Below are 16831 nucleotides of genomic sequence, written 5' to 3' on the forward strand. Positions count from 1 at the left end.
TGAAGTCTATGGATGACCTTGAATTGGATCAATATATGTCTAACATTTACAGAGCATTTAATTATTATTGCCAAGACACTGCTTATATTGTTAGTCTTTGCCAATGTAGTATAATACAAGGAGATCACTTCTAGATCCATTGGTTTGTGTTGGTTGATACGTTTGTGGTGGAAACTGCCTTCCAGTGATCAAACGAATTTGCCAGTGAATGTGCAAAGATAACATTAATGTCAATAAGAGACAGTTCCCAGGGAAGTTAAAAAGAAGGCTAATCAGCGGTGTAACATTTCGGTTCTCTGTGTAAGATGATTAAAGGCATTTTTATTTTGAGAAATGTGGAAGATGCTGAGACAGTATTCTTTCTAAGATAAACCAAAGCGTCAAGGTCACTAATTAACTCAGCAATAATGACCAAATAGTTTTGAACATGATTAAAATATGAGGTGGAGTCTAGAAAATAAGCTCCACAATAGGAGTGGTTATGAGAAGTATATAATATCATGTTTTATGATTTTGCATTAGGTTTTTTATCCCAGGATAAAGGCCTTGGTTTGCTTTGTATTGCTCTTTATACACAGTAAACCTATTCACATTGAACTCTACCAGCTTCAAGTTTGTTTTTTGAGTCTTTCTCTTATAAGTTTTGAGTTTAATACTAAGTTGTGGGTGACCTGAAGATTTATTGGCCCATTTGAAGATTTACCACGACGCGTTCAATGGTTGAGTGAATACTGATCTTCTCAAAATCGTGGAGGTGCCTCCTTGTGAAATCCTTGATCTGTAGATACCTGAAGAAATCTGAAGAAGGTAAGTCTGAAGAAGGTAAGGCATGCTTCTGTTTACTTTGAGTAAATGACCCATAAATGTTGTCAATATATAAATGCCTTATGGTGACTAGACCTCTCTGTTTTCACTGAAAACCCTGTCTTGTAGCCCAGGAAGAAATGCTGAATGTAGGTGTATGAGACTAACATTAGCAAGTCGGCTAAGAAAACACAAAATGTTCAATAAGACAACGTTGTGAGTAGCATGAGTCACATTTTTCCTCCTCCGGAGCGTCTTTCAGCTGAACACAGAGACCGCACTGATATCAACCCTCCATTAATCCCAGTATGATAGCGAGCCAGCTGACCCCTAAGTGTAAAAGTAACAGAGCATTACTGGGATTAGAAACTATAATTCAATTACTGAATTTCACATTGTAATCCCTTACACTACTTGTTACTGAAAAAAGTTATTACATTGCTGTGATGAGCTGCAAAGTAATGCATTACTGTCCAACGCTGTTTGATTCAAGATTCAAGAAACCTTATTGTCTTACACATAGTAACAGAAATTCCTCTTTGACACAACTCAGAGACAAAGGTAGACAAACTTAACAATGACAAAGTAAAAACAGTAAAAACATCAAAGTAAACATCACAGTAAAATAAGTCAATTCAGCTGTGAATATAATTTGAAAGTGTGACAGTCCAACAGTATGATCATTCATTCCTCCACGTTTTGGGAAAATCCAACAAGTAAACGAGTGTTGCAGCACTGCCAAAGAATAAGTGTATAACTTGTGAAATGCTGGAAATTACAACATCATCTACTGAAGTTTAATCAAATCAATTAAAACAATGCACATAACAGACTGTCAGATTTCACCTCGAGTACCTCCAGCCTCTCTAGTGTTTATGATCTGTCCCTTAGCAACACTGTTGATAAAAGTGTTGGCTTTCTGGATCTGGAGAAAACAATGGTTTGCACAAGCAGAGACAAACGAGCCGGCTGGATGGTTACCAGGTGGGGCTTAAACATGCAGTCAACCATCAAGACCAACAGCTTCACACAAAAGGAAATCCCCTTATTCCGTCTCCATCTGCCACCTCCAAGGAAAACAGCAGTCATTCAGAGTTTCAGTCCACCTGCTTCTGTCTGCATAATGTTTGTATTTCTCCATTTATTATGTAACATCATCTTAGACACCAAAATGTAAATGCATACAGTAGATTTAAATGATAATTGGATCAACCAACATTCCCCCATGAGCAAGCACTTTAGTAACAGCGGCAAGGAAACCCCCCCTTTAATGGGAGGAAACACTGGGGAAGATATCAAGTTAGTAACATGCATTAATGGTGATGGATGGAGAGGGAAAGGAGTAAAGAGGAGCTCAGTGCATCATGGGAAGTCCCCTGGCAGTCTAGGCCAATAACAGCATGACTAGCGTCTGGTCCAAGGCGAGGCCAGCCTTAACTATCACTAAAAAGATGAGTCAAGAAACACGAAAAGTCAAGAAAAACAGTTAAATCTCAATAACAACATCTGTTTACATTCAAGGAGAAAACACTGTGACATTATTATAGAGCCACAAAGTCCACAGACGGAGGAGGTCACGTTGGATGAATTGGTCAACAAAACATCAGACTTTGACACGAGAGGCCACTTTTCGCTTACTGATTCCTACCAACAGTCAATGTTTGTATCTTCTAACCATGAAGGTCCCCAAACCTTAACCAAGAGGTTATTTCAGCCAAATACTTTCTCTAAACCTAACCAACTCGTTTGTGCCTAAATCTAACCATAACCAAAGTGATGTCAGATAAGAAATTAAAGGGGAGATATCATGCTTTTTTGATTTTCTGTTAATTTTATACTGTTATGATGTCAGATATCTATGCTAAGCATGGTCAAGGTTCCAAAACTTGAGGTCAGTGTATGTAGAAATGCTCCCTGCAAGTCAAAATCCAGGGCTCCAGAGGCTGAACTGAGGGGCTGTATAAAGGGCCAGTATAAGATAAATAAGGAGTCTTTTTCAACTGTAAATCTTGCAAAGATATTCCAGTAGAGCCCCAGAATATAAATATAGACCTGGAAATAGGCATTTTAGACACTGACAAATGATGCCGTCCTAATCTCTATAAACACATATTTGCATATGAATGCATCTGTAGGTGAAGGACAAGATTTTGGGATCCAAAGCGTTCTGGTTTACGTTTCCATTCCGGCAATTTCTACAGGAACATGCTTTAGTTGCATGCAAGTTAACAGTGTGGGGAGCAAAGTATGTAGTGATATGATTGTCAGATCAAATAGAGCCTCCCCATTCTCCTTAGCTGGTGTTGTCCTCACTGATTGAAGTTTAAGTTCTTTTATATGTAGTGCACAATAAGGAAAGTTGAAGTGGTATGTGTGGAGACAAGAACTTATGACATTTTAAGGGCAGTTACACCATGAGACACCAGTGGTTAATTAGGGATAGTTGCTGGGTCACAAAAATGGACAACGTCCTTTTCCTTTTTTAAAATAAATTTTATAATTTAGTCACAGACAGACCAATAGTCTGCAGTCATGCTAGCAACTCTGCTAGCCTGTACTCAGGAACAATGGTGCTTTGAGCTAAATGCTAATGTCAACATACTAACATGCTCATCATGACAATGTGATAAACTGTTACCATTTGCTACCATGAGCACAAAACACAAAGTACAGCTGAGGCTGATGGGAATGTCATTAGTTTTGCAGGTATTTGGTAATAAACCAAAGTTTTGACCTGATGGTGACTATGGTGAAAAGTCAGATGATCAACAAAGTGATCACTAGTGGGACATCAGGTTGTAACAAAAACAGTCTTATCCATGAATGGAAGAATACAAGAAAACAGACTCTTAATGAATAACCACACACTATCAGAGGAAATACACAAACCATAAACAAAGAATAGTAAAATATTTATGTGTCAGAGGTGAACAGGGAGCTGAATCAAGGAGGGGAATTTACAACCAAGATAAGAGGAAACGGGGAAAGAGGAGGATGTGGGTTAAAGAGGAGGTGAAACAGTGACAGAGCATTAAGAAAATGTCAGTCATAAACCAAAACAGAAAAAGGTTAAATAATAACTATGGATTTTTTTTCTTTTCTTTTAACTCAGTGAAACTTAAAGGGAACAACCTGATCTGAACACTTTGTTTACAAAGTTACCTCTACTTCCTCCTTGTAATGATGTCAGATTGTTCGCTCATGCCCACAAACAGCCGTCTGTTTGGTAGACTTTGTTGCTAAGGTTGTTCCATGTGTTTTTCACGTTGTCCACATAATTATTACAGATTGGATTTGGGCCCAAACATGTAGGCTACAGATATATTTGAGAAGTTTCCATTTTGAGGAAATAACATGAAAAACAAGTGAAATCCTAACACTATTTTTTGTTTACGTAGCCTCCTGAGATGTCGGGACTCTGCTGAGGGGCAACTTCCAGAAGCTGACCAATCAGAGCAGAGTGGGCTCATCGGGAGGGGAGCCTTAAAGTGACAGGAGCTAAAACGTCCTGTTTCAGAAGGAGGCTGAACAGAGGAGCTGCATAAAGAACCAGTTAAGTTTTCATCTCAACCTGCAACAGATAACACACTGTTTTCAGGATAAAATGGAGTTCTTTCCCAGGAAATAATTTCACCTCAAACTTTAAACATGAGAGCAGCTCTTTCAAAAAAATGTATCAAATGTTTCTGATAGTAATTCAATACATCACCACATTGTATTTACCAGGTGTTACTGGTAAATACATTTAAACTGTATTGTTGAATATAAATTATTTATGCCAACTTCTTCATATTGACTTTTAATTTGCTGAGAAGCCATGTGTGTTTGTGTGTCTTAAATGAACTCTGACTTTAAACAAGTATGTAATTTTCTGCCAGTAGGAGTTTCTCAATCAAAACAATAACAAAAGAAAGAGTTTGATGACGTCATGAAGTAGCGTGGGATCATAGGAGTTGTTGTTTTCATTGTTAAACAACCACCATTGCCGTCATTGCAGTCAGCTTCTCCCAGTTAGGATTACTTCAGTGTTCATCATTCAGGAGGTTTTTACTGGGAGCAGAATTATCCACAGAGGTCTCCTCCTCTCCAAAACAAACCGGTAAAAATGCTGAATAAAGCAGTTTCACATTAAAAATCAATGTTTCTCTGACGCTGTTCAGTGGATAAAGGACCTCCAGAGGGGCAGCAGCAGCTTGGCTGCAAGCCGAGGCTTAAAACTGGATAAAAACTCACTTCATGACAACTGGCGGACGACCAAAACGCTGACGCATGTGCAAAGGGGAAATTCAAATTTTTTTAAAAAATCCAAATTTCTCTGGGTTTGAACACTGTTGAAAGCATTTTTAAGTACACAACTCAACAAAATATATAACATAGATCTGGTCGTTTTTTGACATTTTAATGCGGAAAATTTACATATTGGGCTTGACTTTTGATGGGAAAAGTAAAGCACTATGAATATGTTTCAAGTTTATTTTATTTATATAACACTTTAAAAGCAAACAGGTTTTGCACCAAAGTGCTTCACAAAGATAGGCGTATGTATGCACATACAAGTATAAAGACATATACGTGCATAACAGATAATTGTAAAAAATGGAGCATGAGTAAAATAGAAACACTTTTAAGCACAAATTAAAACCCAAAAATCTGATAGAAATAAAGCAGATTAAACACTGTTAAAGCCAGAGAATAAAAGTGAGTCTTCAGGTGCATCTTAAAAGCATCAACAGACGCAGTCTGTCTAATGATCTCTGGTGGGCTATTCCAGAGCCGAGGAGCCACTACAGAAAAAGCCCTGTCCCCAGCCGTTTTTTTCCACGAATGAGGCACAGCCAACATGCCACGGTAGGAGGATCTGAGTGGTCTGGTGCTGCTTAAAGGAGTGAGAAGTTCTGAGATAAATAAATTGGGGCAAGACCGTGGAGAGATTTATAGACAAGAATTTTGAAGTTTATCCTGTAATGAATGGGGAGCCAGTGTAAGGATGCAAGGATAGTGGTCTCGTTTCTTGGACATTGTTAATAATCGGGCAGCAGCGTTTTGGATAAGTTGTAAACAGCAAATTGTAGCCTGAGAGATTCCTAGGTAGAGGGAGCTACAGTAGTCCAGCCTGGATGATATTAGTGCATGAATAACTCTCTCTAGGTCAGAGGATGAGAGGAAATGCCTAATTTTGGAAATGGTTCTGAGTTGGAAGAAGTTGGACTTGACAACGTAATTTACCTGTTTGTTGAAATTTAGGTCACTATCAAGTATAACATCCGGGTTCTTAGCATGTGGCCTGATGTAGGTGGAGAGGTGATTGAGGTTCTGGGTAACAGCAGTGGTATGATGTGGGGGGCCAAAGAGTGAGATCTCTGTCTTGTCCTCATTTAATTGCAGGAAGTTATGAGACAACCAGTCTTTAATATCTTGGAGACAGTTTTGTAATTTAGTTACATCAGCCTGATTTTGGGAATTGAGGGGGAGGTAGATTTGAGTATTATCTGCGTAACAGTGAAAAGAGATGTTATGAGTTTGGATGATTCTTCTATTCCGAATGGGGGCATGTAAAGACAGAAAAGAAGTGGACCTAAAACTGAACCCTGCGGAACCCCACATGAAATATTTGCTGGTGTGGAGGATGAGCTCCCGATGGAAACAGTGAACTGTCTGTTTGAAATGTAAGAGTGGAACCAATCAAGGGTGGATCCAGAGAGGCTGACTCAGAGTTGCAAGCGATCCAGGAGAATTGTGCGGTCAACAGAGTCAAAGGCTGCACTGAGATCTAGAAGAATTAAGATGGAGCATTTACTTAGATCCGCAGTCGGACAATATGTGATGTGTGATTCAGTCACATACACACAAACACACTCAGGTGTGTTTGTTTTAGAGCCTGTTGGTCGTGGTTAGGTGGGAGGTGAGAGCAATTCATATCTAATTGCTGATCATGAAAAGACTTGAAGAGAACTGTCACTGCATTCTCAGGTTGTGCTAATGGTACTTATTATATAATTAATATAATATCCTTTTTTCAGTTTGAGGGAGAAATTGTAGAATTTAAATGTCAGAAGACATCATCGTGGTCTATTGGTCCAGTGTGCAAGGCACTTAACTGAAACAATCTCTGTCTCTACCAAAAATAACCTTAAGACTTTTTTTCTTTTAGAGCAAACTAGGTTTATCATGATTTATCAAGCACATAAATAAATTCTTTGTTTCAGCCCGATAATCAGACTGAGTCCATTTCAGGCCAGCCTTTAATTGCTAAACAATTCAGAGATGTGGGTGGTGTTTCATAGGCTAGAAGTGGCCCATCCTTCATCAGATTACATGACACACTAATCCCACAGGTATGCATATCTGGCATTTTACATAACACACACTATGCATGTCAAGTAGAGCATGTCTGAGAAAGCTGCAGCATCAAAGCTTCTTATACAACTCATTTCTCTCAAGGCGCCATCGACTGGTACAGAGTGAGTGCTGTATAAGACTGTGTAAGTCTTAACTATATTCTGGTCGTGATAACCAGTCCTTTCAGCCACAAAGCAGAAACATTATTTGCAGTTGTTTATCAGTTTCCACTTTTATGCAGACGACACACAGATGTGACCCTGCAAACAATTTTCAGAAAATTGGATCCCTCCAAAACTGCCTTCATGACACCCATAAGTGGATGTCTCAGAATTTACGGCAACTACAGTAAATAGTGCAGAGACACTAACACATTGTGATAAACATATTTAATGGCTCAGTCCTGCTTTCTGCATTTGAGACTACATCTACACCAGAGGTATTCAAATTCTGATGCACACCCTCTATCTCAGTTACCTGTGGGATGCAATTTGTCTTCATTTGTTTGCATTAGCCTTTCATGCTGAGAATGTACACATGGATGTACAGACAACTATCACTGGATTACTTTGACACTGAAGAAAAGTTTGTGTTATGTTATGTGATGATTCTCAGACAAGTTCTAGAGCATAATTTTTTCTTGGATTTATTAGCAGACTTATGGGTGTTTATTTGCGATGGACATCACAAAACTTTGACGCAAATTGCAGCAATTGGGAGTTTTTCAGTAGTCTTCATGAGCTTTGTGTTGCAGTCAGTGCTGCAGCTCCAAATCAGCAGGCAAACTACAACAACTAACTTCCCATTGTTTTCAGAACAGCATACACCTGTCTGTTTCACATCACGCAGTATCTTTGCCTCTACCCTTTCTCCATTTTGGTTTCTGATTTATTCTCAAAGGACAATACAGGACGAGTGATTTACAGAGCAAATATGTATGCTGCAGCAGATTAAAGACACATGCAATGTAATTTCAGTTGGACTATAAGTTTTTTAAAAATCCTGGATGTCTCAGTCATCTTACATGCAGCTCAGCAGCTTGTGTTTGGAGTTTTCTGAGCAAGGCGCTAACGGACTGTGTACGATAATCCCAGTGGCCACTGTAATGCTGTTGCAGCCCTGACAGCAATCTGTTACGTCACCACCAATCAGCCAGCCTCTCTGCACAAAGGCGGAGTATTACATAATCTTATTTATGTAATATTTTAATCCAATTGTCAACAAACTCCACAGTCTATACAGTAGTTAACTCGACTGGAGAAGAGAGGGAGGAGGCACCAACAGGGTCAGGGGTCGATTCCCACATATGCTTCTAAAGCCTGTGTTCTTTATGGTATTAGCACATCTAAGGATACTGAATTTAAACAGGGTTATATGATTCTTAAAGGAATAGTTCAACACTGTCTGAGAGTGAGACTATCAATCTCATGTCTGTGCGTTCAGTATACAGCTGGAGTAAAAACATGGTTAGCTTAGCTTAGCCTAAAGACTGGAAGCATACAGTTAGCCTGGCTCCGTCCCAAGTTCAAAAATACATTGACCAGCACCTCTAAATGTCAATAATTAACACGTTGTATTTAGTTTGTTTAATCTGTATACAGACAAAAATGTAAAGTCTCAGAGGGAATTACAGTACATGGTGGAGGTCAAGGTCAAGGTAATCTTTATTATCCCCAAGGGGCAATTTGTTGCACAGCCAGCAGTAAATAAATACAATCAACAACACATACCAACTTACACTTAAACAAATTAGACAAAAAAAACAAAGAATTACATAATACTGTTAAAAAAGCCAATGGTAGCAGGGACAAATGAGCTTTTCAGTCTATTGGTCCTGCATCTAGGCAGAATATATCTGATGGAACCAACTTGTGCTCACAGAACAGGAGGTGACTACGGTCAGCCAGCACTGACTGGGCCTTCTTTGTGGCTATGACTCTGTGAAACAGGGAGAGTTCCTCAAGATTTGTGCCAGTGATTTCACTGCACATTCTTAAAATGCTTTCCAACTTATTCCTGTTTTTCAGGGTAAGTGACCCAAACCAACAGACAAAAGAAAAGGTTAAAACAGACTCAATAAAACAAGAGTAAAACATTTTCATAAAAGAGGTGATGGTAAAATGATGGAACCATTTCTTGACAACTACAGTGTGGTACTGGGATGTTCCAGTGTTTGTGTTGTCTCAATATACCCAGGTCCGGACTCGAAATACTCAATACATCCGCCACAGATAAGTAAGGAAACAAAAAGAGGGAATTTTCTCCTTAACAGGCTGTGGAATATATTGACTCAGTTTAGCTCACTGAGGCTGTTGAAGTCTAATTTTGGCAGAACTTTTGAGTGCATATTTGTACAGACTTACATTGTAGTTGCATTGCGGTGGAATAGCTTCAGGGTCAATGTGGAGAGTAGGGAATGTTACAGCCAACAAGACCCATTTCCACGTACATAATGGCACATCAGTATTGTATTAAGACAGACTTGAAAAAAAACAAAACCTATCCTTTAATTCTAGTGTTTTCATTAGATTCTGTTTTAAGATCATTTTCTTGTCTGCCAAAATACATTTAGTATCTTACAGCTTGTCCCGTCATAATGCAGTTAGAGCGCCATATTCATGTAAAATGTCTTACGTGGCACATCTCATCCGTTGCTGTTTTCTTTGGGCTGTGTGAAGTTTAAAACCCTGTTCTGTGTCTGACATCCACTGTACCTCACTATGTCTCTGTCTTGTTCAAATGTTCTCTCTGTTCCTGGAACAGAGGCAAAGGAGGAATGCTTTGTGTACTTTTAACTCTTCACAGGCCCTTTTGTCTCGCTCTGAGCTGTTCATCCTCTGCCTGTGATCTCTGCTGTTGAAAGCAGATCCCAGTGACGTCGACGCTTGACCGCTCACACGTAGACAAAGGGAAGCTTCCTGCACAGGATTAAACTGTGACTCACAGACCGGTGTTGGGTTTCCCAAAGGCATCTTTAGACTCACAACTGCCCTGCTTTCACACCAAAAGCAGTCTGAGCGGTTTATTTCAAACCTGAAGCATTTCCTCTCAGTTTAAACAAACTTGTTAGATACTGTTTCAGATGAACTGCAGTGTGACAAAATTGAAGCCTTTTTTTTTTTTTTTTTACCAAATATTCCCATGAAGCAAATGGGTAATTACAGGTTCTTTAGTAAATGCATGTTACCAATTCCAATGCATACATCACAATGAACTAAAAGGCGCTGACGTTGTTTAAATTCCAGACAAAATGGCATTTCGAGAGTATCTAACATCCGCATTATGATGTATTTACGAGTGAAACAGGATAGACAGACAGGACATAACGTTGGGAGGAATTTGGTTTGAATGTTGAAAGAATATTGTTAAATAGGTCCACAATATGAGCAGGGATATGATCTAAAAGGGTTAAAAAATTAAAAAAAATATTTTGACTTTAACACTACTTGTTTAACTTTGCCACTGTGTGATTAAACAATGTTAGAAAGAAGATGCACAGAAGAAAACATAAAAAAATGCCAGGAGGATAACACGCCATCTTAAAAGTAGTGATGAGCCACTTCTATGGGTGGAGATTTTTATCTTGCTGGGGCAAGCTGTGGGCTGAAAGGATGGGTTCGCAATTTTTCAATTCTGTCTTAAAGAAATTAGTTAGGTGCCCAAATGAACACTGAAGCAGATTTTTCTTCCCCCTGTTCATACTGGCCATCATAAGATCCCTTCATAGTGCACTTACAGTGTAAGTGATGGTGTTCAGTGTTCATATGGGCACCTGACTTTTGTTTTAAGACACACTTTAAAAATTGTGAACCTTTCCTTTAATTATTTATTGTGGCATTTGAAAGTCAGTTTCAGGAATCATATACCTACTATGAACACTTCTGATGAATCAAAAACTAACAATAAAAATCAGTTTTCCAGTTTCAGTGTGAACTGATAGATTTAATAAAATTTAGGTTTATCTGTTCTGTCAAAAATGCCTCAAAACTGCTTTCTGTGTGGGTTGGCTGTAAGCACTTGGTTAAGGTATGGGACAGACACATTGTCTTGAAACACAAAACAAGATATTTTAACGTTTTCAATACTTAACTTATCCTCTTTGTCCCCTTTGACATAAGGCCACAATGAGTTCCCTCCATTGTTCCCTGTCCTTGGCAACATGTTAATATACAGTATATATCTGCTCTGTCCTATGTTCTTCTTTGAGAAAAAAATCAGATATCAAAAGGTAGAAATTTATATTTTAATTTCTTTGATTTTGTCCTAGTTTTACATTATTTCGATGAAATACCGTTCCATCAAATCACAGTAAATTAAATCTTGAATAAAGTGATAACATGGCAGAGCAGATGGTCACACTGAGCCTGATTGCATCCTGCTACACAACACAAGTGCCACAGACTCTGCACAACAGCAGCCACATTGATTTTCCTGCTAAAGTCTCCTTCTTATTTAAAATTAACACATTTGAGTTTTTTAAAAACGTTATTACTTTATTTGACAGGGACAGTGCATATTGATAACATTTCTGAAAATATGCCAGGGTTAGTCAGGCTAATTTTCATCTGTAGTCCCTGGGCACCTTAGCTTGTTGAATGAGCTACCAAACCAAAAGGAAAAAATAAGCGCAACCCAGCACTTGTTTTTACAATGAGCAACCCAGCATATTTGTGACTCCTTCAAATATCTGTAAACACCTTGAATACCTGAATCTTTTCTTACATAATTGGTTAGTGAAGTGCAAATAAAGGAAAAGATCATGCTGACATTTAAAATTCATTAAGCTGTTAATCTTATTACAGTAACCTAAAATTAGGTCATCAATTCCTACATCAGCGTGGTCGTAGCATGATAGATAGACAGATAGACAGACATATAGATAGATAGATAGATAGATAGATAGATAGAGAGATAGATAAATAGATGGATAGATAGATTATGTCATGTGGCCTCACACAAAAATGTCAGGAGCGCTTGGAAATTCGTATAAAAGCAGTGTTTCATTACAAGCTGATGGCATTTGCCTCCAGGTGGCAAGATGTACCTGCAGCTTCAAAGCACAACTGATAATTATGAGAACCTTTCAGATATGTGGCCTCAATCAACAATCTTAGGAACTCTTGGGAGAACAAAAGCCTTCTTTCAGTTCCCAACTTAATCTCATACAGTGAGAACAACAGCAAACAAACTATTCATTATTTATAGTTTTAAGACAAAATGTATTCAATTAACAGTTTTCAAAATTCTTCAATTTCCTCATTCCACTCTCCGCAAACACTTCTTCTACAGAACATTTTGCAAATGTTTGTGGACTCTTTATATTTTATAACTGAAGGGTCACCAGTTTTTTCTGGCAGACTGCTGGACAGAAAACAAGTTGTGACCAAGGGCAACGTGCTATCAGCACATTCTGTCCTATTCAATATCATCATTTGCATCTTATATAAGAGTACAGCTTGCATGACACAACACATCTGCATTTCATTTGTAAAGCTGTAAATTCATGGGATTTTTTTCATTTTCCCTGAGTCCCAAATGCCTTACTGATAGACAGTAGATTGCTGATGCTTCTCACAATGGTTCCATTATTTCAAGCTGCGTCCACATTCATATTTTTAGCCACGCTAGCAGCACTATGGAATGCAATGTCGGTCAGTCCACCACTTTGGTCTAGACTGAAATATCTCAATAGCTATGAGATGATTTGACTTTTTTAAAAAATATATAAATATTCCTTGTTCCCAGAGGAGGAATCCTAATAACTTTGATGATCCCCTGACTTTTCCTCTAGCGCCATCATTAGCTGAAAATTTTAATTTGTCTAATACTTTGGTTCATGACCCAATACCTGAAAAACTACATTCCCATCATCCTCAGCTGTAATTTGTGTTTGGTACTAATTAGCAAAAATGTTTGAATGCTAGCATGCTAAACTCAGATAGTAAACATGGTAAACAATACACAGAACCTGCTAAATGTAATCATGTCAACATTGTCATTGTGAGCATGTTAGCATGCAGATGTTAGCATTTAGCCTACAGTACCGTTTTGCCTTAGTACAGCCTCACAGAGCTGCCAGCATGGCTGTAGAATCTTGTTGCTCTTGTTATCTTTGATTTCATGATGTCCTAGTTTTACATTACATTGATGAAATATTTTTCCATAAAATCACAGCAAATCAAATCTTGAATAAAGCGATAATGTGTCATTCTATCATTGACAGAGCAAACAGTCACACTGAGCCTGATAGCATCCTGCTACACAACACAAGAACCACAGACTCCGAACAACAGCCCACATTAGCTTTCCTGCTAAAGTCTCGTTCTTATCTAACTCACAAACATGAACACACCTCTTGTCCTGCACCTTAGCTTGCTGAACAAGCCACCAAACAAAAAATGCTTGCACTTATTTTTAAATTGTAAGAGCAACCCAGCAGCTTTGTGTCTCCTTAAAATCTCTGTAAACACCTTAAATACCTGAAATAATTGTTTAGTGAAATGCAAATAAAGGACATGCTGACATTTAAAATTGATTAAGCTGTTAATCTTATTACAGTGTTTTAAAATTAGGTCATCAACTCCTACATCACGTTGTTATGTGGCCTCACCCAAAAATGTCAGGAGCGCTTAAGCAGCTGATGGCATTTGCCTCCAGGTGACAAGACATACCTGCAGCTTCACAACTGATAATTATGAGAACCTTTCAGATATATGGCACCAACCAACGATGTCAGGAACTTTTTGGAGAACAAAAGCCTTCTTTCAGTTCCCAACTTAATCTCTACAGTGAGAACAACATCAACCAAACTATTCATTATTTATAGTTTTAGGACAAAATGTATTCACTGAACAGTTTTCAAATTTTTCCAATTTCCTCCTTCCACTCTCAGCAAACAGTCCTTCTACAGCACATTTTGCAAATGTTTGTGTACTATTTATATTTTATAACTGAAAGGTCACCAGTGTTTTTCATGCAGACTGTTCAACAAGTTGTGACTGAGGGCGACGTGCTATCAGCACATTCTGTGCTATTTATTATCATCATCTGCATCTTATGTAAGAGTACAGCTTGTCTGCATGCCACAACACATCTGCATTTCATTTGTAAAGCTGTAAATTCATGTTTTGTTTTTTTCATTTTCCCAAATGCCTCACTGATATACAGTAGATTGTTGATGATTCTCACAAGGGCCTCTGGTTGGTCAGTTTGTTCAACACTTAAGTCCAAAACTCAAATCCCTCAAAAGTTACAGAGCAGGTTAGTATAGACATTCACTGTCCCAGGGGATGCTTTGAATAATGGCAACCCCACCTGGCCTTTCACCTAACGCCACCATCAAACTTTTTTCTTAATCAACACCTTGGTTCATGTCAAGATATCTCAATAACAACTCAGTCTTTCCATCCATTTTCTGCTGCTTATCTGAATCCGGGTCACAGTGGCAGGCTTAGTAGGTAGACTAGATGGTTTTCTTCCAAGCCATGATCTTAAGATGTTTCCATGCCAGATGGAATACACTGTATACTCTTTCTACAATGGTCTGGGTCTGCCGGCGATCTCCTCCTAGTTGGAAAGGCCCTGAAAACCTCTACAAGGAGGCGTGCAGGAGGCATCTAGCTGCCTGAACAACTTCAACTAACTCCTATGAGTGCAAAGGAGCAATGACTCTTCTTGGAGATCCTCTGGAGACTTGAGCTCCCCATCGTATCTCCAAGAGTGACCCCATCACCCTGAGACGGAAACCCATTTCGGCTGCTTGAATCTGTGATCTCATTTTTTCAGTCACCACCCAAAGGTCACGACCACAGGTGAGGGTTGAAACATAGATGGACTGATAAATCCAGAGCTTTGCCTTTAAACTCAGCTCCCTCTTCACCACAACAGTGCGGTATGATGCCCACATTATTGCCATACACCTGTTTATCTCATGCTCCATGAGATGCTCAAACTCCCTCATTTGCATTCAAATTGGACAATTCTGCCATAGTGATTTATGTCCTATGCCAGTGTAAGTCCAGGTATGGAGGTCAAGTTGTGGATAGGTGTATAATGCATTTTGCATTGTCCTATTTATGTCCTCTTGCATTCCAGTTGGTCAGTGTTGGCATTTTTTTGTTATCTGACAATGACCATGATCTTTTTTTAACTAGGTAGTTTTAGACGTCAAACCTTAAAGGGGCCATTTCAAGCTTTTTGTGATTTTCTCTTATTTATATACTGTTATGATGTTGGATATATATGCTAAACATGGTCACAGGTCCAAAACTTGAGGTTTAACATATGTAGAAATACTTCCTGCAAGTAAGAAGCCCAGCTTCAACCTGCTCTGAATGTAGTTTTTTCTACCTTACCTATGAGCTGATGTCTAGAGTATATAAATATAGACCTGGAAATGTGCATAATATGTCCTCTTTAACCACACCATAATTATATTTGAACTAGAATAGACATTCTAGTTAGCAGTGAATGCTGAATTTTTTATACATATAATACATAATTTACACATGTTTGGTGAAGGGGTTCCTTTGAATGTAATGGCCCTATTTTCATGATATTTGCTATAAATATTAGAGGTCATGACTGTCCACTTGGCTCCCACTAACCAAAACCTGGGTCCAAATTATGTTCTCATGGTCTTATTGGGTCTGTGTACCGTGTTGTTGTATTGCTGCTGATCACGTGGATGCATCATCATCATCAGAGGAGAAAAATGTGTTTTTGAGGCAGATGGAGGGAGTGAACTGTGAAGTGCAGGAAAAATTACGTGTTGCTTTTCCACAGCGGCTTCTCGTTAATTAGTGGAGCGTCATGCTGCTGCCAGAGTTGGCTCTCCCTTTGATTCTGTGCAAGTCAGCTGGATTTACACAGACCGGATTGGACTGTCCTTGAGTCCTTTTCAGAGCAGGTCTTTAAAAAGAGAAAATTATGCACATTTCATCAGGTTTTCATAAGTCCATTTAGTAGATATTCATGGTGTTTTGAAGACCCCCTGGCCTTTGCTTTTAGCTCCAACATCTGGCCAAAACTTCCACATAAAAAAATGCCAAATAAATATCACTTTCATTGAAGATTGCCATAAAATTGAGCACATTCATGCTGCTGATGATCAAGGGTGATGTCACCGGCTTTAATATTATTTTTTCTGATAAAATAATCCAGTGTCCAGAATATAGTGTAGTTTAAACTCTTAAAACTTTCCTTGAATCTTATTTCAAGCAAGTGCCAGTTAACCGCTTTACCTCTTACAGTAAAAAGCAGATAATGAGTCAAATTTCCTTGCAAATCCAAAAATAGACCTCTGAATCTGAGAGAACATTACACAACCTTGCAGGGTATCCCGTCACGATGGAGCTTATTAACGTGTCTTCCATACACATACAGTCTGGGACTGTGTTATGTATTCTCATCACTGATTGGCTCCCTATGTTTTGCTTTGACAAAATCACCCAATGAGCAGCATGAGCGGTGAGAAAAGCAACTCATCAGTGAGCGTGTTGCATCATGATGGAAAGAGCCAGGAACCAGAGCCATTAAGACACAAGAGTTGTGGCAGATGGTGAGTGGAGGGTCTGCTGCTGTCAGTCATATGAAGCTATCATAACAATGATACTTAATAAATAAGTCATAAAAATACAGTTGTATAGCACTTTACATAGAAAGTCACAGAATTAGTTCACAAATTAAG

General features: G+C 38.6%; 1 protein-coding gene across 2 annotated transcripts in view; it reads left to right on the top strand.

Moving 5' to 3' along the window:
• The first annotated feature begins 659 nt into the window (after positions 1 to 659).
• osgn1 (oxidative stress induced growth inhibitor 1) overlaps positions 660 to 16831 on the top strand; it is a 34956-nt gene continuing 18784 nt past the window's right edge. Inside the window, exons 1-2 of one of the 2 annotated variants that reach the window (XM_042407657.1) lie at positions 660 to 807; positions 4203 to 4356. The gene's annotated coding sequence lies outside the window, so the exon portion shown is untranslated. Of the gene's footprint in view, positions 808 to 4192; positions 4357 to 16831 lie in introns of those variants that run through there. The other variant, XM_042407658.1, reaches the window with a different exon arrangement.

Source organism: Thunnus maccoyii, chromosome 3 (genome assembly GCF_910596095.1).
Source record: "Thunnus maccoyii chromosome 3, fThuMac1.1, whole genome shotgun sequence".
Taxonomy (NCBI): domain Eukaryota; kingdom Metazoa; phylum Chordata; class Actinopteri; order Scombriformes; family Scombridae; genus Thunnus; species Thunnus maccoyii.